Here is a 5294-nt window from a genome sequence, read left to right as displayed (position 1 = left end):
ATGTAGGTCAGTTAAATTAGCTGCACCTGCTGTAGTCAGCCCTTACACACGCAGACACAGAGAGAGGTGTGAGTTTTCTTCAGTGTATTTCTGACATTCAGGATTCCCCTCGAACAAATGGCCATAATTTCCTAACCGTAGAGGCTAGAACAGTCATTCAGACATTGTTTTGTTCAGAAGAGATGGGGGAATCTTCAGGTCTTCATAATTCAGAGATAAAATATAAATTATTAAAGATATATGACTTGTAATACACTGTAACTGAGTAGAGGCGAAGCAAAAACTGCCTTGACTTGCTCTCAAACAACCTTTGGTAACTCTAAATCTATATGGAGCATCAAAATCATTCTTTCACCGTAAGAAACAGCAGGCTTTGGTGAACAGTCATGGAAATTTTCAGGGCTCTGTGGAAATCCATCAAAAAGATATGATGAGAGAAAAAAGTGACTCATTTCCAGAATTTGAAATCTGATGAAATCTGAGCGAGGGACAAATTTCCTACCCTCAAACAAGTCTAACTCATCTCAGAACGGTAATAGGTGAGAAAATAATTCTTGAATTGTGAGCATCAGGAGTGTCTGAAGATATACCGGGACAAGCCTCATGTCTTAACTTCGCTTCGTTAAGGAGATATGACAATTTGAAAATGCCTCTCATTAGAGAAATCCAGCGGTGATTTTGAACAAACTCTCCATTGAGTTTATATGGAGAGTTTTCTGACTTTGTGTTACTCTGAGGAGATTTGCAAAATAACTATGAGTCCCACAACAATGATAGGGACATTTTCTGAAAGCCAGCAAAAATACCTACGTTTTGGTGTATAATCTGTGGGGCTTGAGTGGAAATTGAGCGAGTAGCAAGAAGTTGTTTGGACATGAAGAGAAAATTCAAACAGTTTCACTGTCCCCTCTGAGTTAATTGCATAGCAACCATAGCAACGCATGTATTTTCTGAAAAATCACAATTTTGCAACTGAAGACTTAAAGAGAGATAAGATGAAAACAGTAGAAGATCTGAAAAAGCTGAATCATACAGGAATAGCCCAATCATTTGAGAACGTTTTAAAGTTTGAATGGAGTTTCTAGGTGAAAGTATGAGGCAGTAGTTAAGTTTCAAAGACAAGAAAGTTTTAGCAGAATTGTGGAAGTTTCCCATTCATTTCAATGGGACAAATTAAAGGAAAAAAGTGTAATATTTTAAAAAGTATAATAGTAATAAACACCAAAAGTCATAGCCGGCATAAGCAGAAAGAGCAGAACAGTTTAGAGTTTGAACGGTGAAAATAGCACAAAAATTGTGGAAGTAGATCCACGGCGAAAAGTGTACGGAAACACCCGGAATAATAAAGAATAAAGAGAAACAGGAACTCAATAGTGTGGATGCCTATTAAGGCATCCACACAATTTGCATTTCCTGCGAAAATGCTGTGTGGATGCCTTAACGCTGAAGATGTCTGCTGAAAAAAGCTGAAAAAGTTGGAAAAAAAAAAAAAAAAACATTGCCCTGAGCAGGATTTGAACCTGGCCCTTCTGGTCTAAAGGCGGCAATTCACCTCACTGCACCAAACTCATTCACATAAAGAAGAGGTGGAGAGAGTGACAATTGTGGTGAAATTAGCAGAAGCTGCTTAGAATTGTGCTGATAAGAGGTGAAAAAGCTAAACATTTGGCAGAAAAGAGGTGAATCAGAAGAATTTCTGCTGAAAAGAGGCAAAGAAGCAAAAAGATGAGCTGAAAAGAGGTGTAGAAGCAGAAGTACTTGCTGAAGATGGCTGTATGTGTAATGACACACTGGAGAGCAGTGACACACAAGAAAGCAGAGCGCATGCAAGCAGGGAACATGTGTAGCAACTGTCACAGGTAGGATTCAAACCTCTGCCACCGGGTCTCACGGCAGATGCCCTACCCTCTGAGCCAAATGAGTTCTGGTCACAAGCAAAGATATGATGAGAGGGACAATGTGCACTGTGGAGCAGAAGCTCAAATTAGCAGAAAAGAGGTGAAGAGGAAGAACTTTGTTGTGAAATGAGGTAAAGAAACTGAAATTTGTGCTTAAAACAAGTGAAAAAGCTGAACTCTGAAATCCTGCTAAAACAGCAGAAGAGGCTGATATTTTTCAGCTACTCATTGAGCCAAACTGGTTCTCACGTAACTGAAAAAAGGTGGAAAAGCTTACAATTCTAATGAAAACAGCAGAAGAGGCTGAGATTTGTGCTGATAAGAGGTGAAAATGCTGAACCAATCAGAGGTACTGCTTCTGTCTGCTTCATCAGGCTGTGTACTTGTATGTATTTCTGCCATAGACTGTTAACAAGAATGTGAGGTCCATATTAGAAAAGCTGCTAAAATCATAAAACTTTGCAGAATTGTAATAAATTATCAATATGAATTACCGGTCTGTGATAGTGTATAAATTTGTACTCAAAAACTAGGTGGGATAGAAGCATAATTCTTGCACTGGGTGAATCAGCGGACTTTGGTGTACTTTGACTACGATTTACATAGCTCTTTGTATCTCCGTCGCGGAGACATGACGAGAGAAGAAATGGCTTAATTTTCGGAGTTTGAAAAATGAGAGGAGGACAGATTTCCACCCCTCAAACATGTTTTTGCAGAAACACTGTAATTTCGCTTAAATAGTATGAAATAGCAGTAATACTATGATTTGGCAGAAATACTACTTTTTAGCACAAATACTATTGTACAGAATGGTGTACGTCAGTTTAATGCTGGGTGGTGCTGCAATAGTAACTATCCTCGGTCAGAAGGAGAGGCTGACATCCAGGGATTAGATTACCACAGGTGGAGTTTATTGGCGGTCAGATGGATGGTACAGGGAGGCATGGCATACAGTAGGAGGATGTGGAGAGGTGATATGGTGTGGTTTCTATGATTAAGAACACTGGCAACAAATTCCTCCACTACAAATCAGTCTGATACCACTTCTTACAGGGTTCACGTTTACTAAGGCACTACCCAAAAGGCGCCACAAGAGGGCACTCCAACACAAGAGATGACCTATTTACACTGTAAACACCCCCTACTTAGCCACTACATACTACAGTGATATTACAGTATACAAATTCACACAAATACTATGATTTGGCAGAAATACTATGACTTAGTAGTAATACTATAACATAACAGTTCAATGTTCTTGCACAAATACCACAATATGGCAGAAATACTATGTTTTAGCATAAATACTGTGATTTGGTATAAATACTACGATTTGGCACACATACTATATTCCGCAGATACACTATAACATAACAGATATTCTACGACTTAGTAGTAATACTATAACATAACAGAATTATTAATTGGGCACAAATACCACAATTTGGCAAAAATACTATGATTGGGTACAAATACTATGATTTGGCAATAATACTGCATTTTAACACAACTACTGAGATTTGATTGAAATACTATGATTTTGAAGAAATACTATTACTCCATACAAATACGATGCTTTGGGACAAATACTATGTTTGGGTTCCAATACTATGATGTGCAACAAATACTATGATTTGGCACAAGTACTATGATTTAGTACAAATACTATGATTTGGCAGAAATACTATGCCTTAGTAGTAATACTATAACATAAGAGATATACTATGGTTTTGCAGACAAACCAAGTTTTCTGCACAAATACCATGATTTTGAACAAATGCTATGATTTAGCAGAAATACTAAGATTGGGTACAAATACTATGATTTGGCAATAATACTGCGTTTTAACAACAACTACTGAGATTTGATTGAAATACTATGACTCCATACAAATACGATGCTTTGGCACAAATACTATGATTTGGCAGAAATACTATGACTTAGTAGTAATACTATAACATAACATATTTCCTAAAAAAAACTATGAAATTGCAGTAATTCTATGACTTGGCAGAGATACTACGTTTTAGTACAAATACTATAACAACGCAGAAATACTATGACTTAGTAGTAATACTATAACATAACAGTTCAATGTTCTTGCACAAATGCCACAATATGGCAGAAATACTATGTTTTAGCACAAATACTGTGATTTGGTATAAATAGTACGATTTGGCACAAATACTATATTCCGCAGATACACTATAACATAACAGATATTCTACAACTTAGTAGTAATACTATAACATAACAGAATTATTAATTGGGCACAAATACCACAATTTGGCAAAAATACTATGATTTGGCACAAATACAATGACTTGGCAAAAATACTATGATTGGGTACAAATACTATGATTTGGCAATAATACTGCATTTTAACACAACTACTGAGATTTGATTGAAATACTATGATTTTGAAGAAATACTATTACTCCATACAAATACGATGCTTTGGGACAAATACTATGTTTTGGTTCCAATACTATGATGTGCAACAAATACTATGATTTGGCACAAGTACTATGATTTAGTACAAATACTATGATTTGGCAGAAATACTATGCCTTAGTAGTAATACTATAACATAAGGGATATACTATGGTTTTGCAGACATACTATGTTTTTGCACAAATACCATGATTTGGCACAAATGCTATGATTTACTAGAAATACTATGAATGGGTACAAATACTATGATTTTGCAATAATACTGCGTTTTAACAACAACTACTGAGATTTGATTGAAATACTATGATTTAGAAGAAATACTATGACTCCATACAAATACGATGCTTTGGCACAAATACTATGATTTGGCACAAGTACTATCATTTAGTACAAATAATGTGATTGGGCAGAAGTACTATGTTTCAGTACAAATACTATGATTTGGCAGGAATACTCTGATTTAGCAGAAATACTATGTTTTAACATAAATACTATCTTTTGGCAGAAATTCCTGCTAAAAAGGACTATTTCTGCTTTTTAGCAGAAATACTGTAATTTGGCATAAATACTATAATTTGGTATAAATACTGTGATTTGGCACATATAATATATTCAGCACATATACTATAACATAACAGAAATATTATGATTTGGCCCCAAAACCATGATTTTGCACAAATACCATGATTTGGCAAATATACTATGATTTTTCAAAAAATACTATGATTTAGCAGAAGTACTAAGATGTAGTAGAAGTACTTTGCTTTAGCAGAAATACTATGATTGAGGAGTAATACCTAAACATAGGAGAAATATTGATACACAGACACACATACACAGACAGTAAAGGGAACAGGAGCTGTTGAGAGTCTGGGCTTGGTATATGTAGGTCAGTTAAATTAGCTGCACCTGCTGTAGTCAGCCCTTACACACGCAGACACA

This window comes from Maylandia zebra, linkage group LG15, assembly GCF_041146795.1.
Source record: "Maylandia zebra isolate NMK-2024a linkage group LG15, Mzebra_GT3a, whole genome shotgun sequence".
NCBI classification, from domain to species: Eukaryota; Metazoa; Chordata; class Actinopteri; order Cichliformes; family Cichlidae; genus Maylandia; species Maylandia zebra.
The sequence above is the reverse complement of the archived record's forward strand: the minus strand, read 5'-3'. Positions refer to the sequence as shown.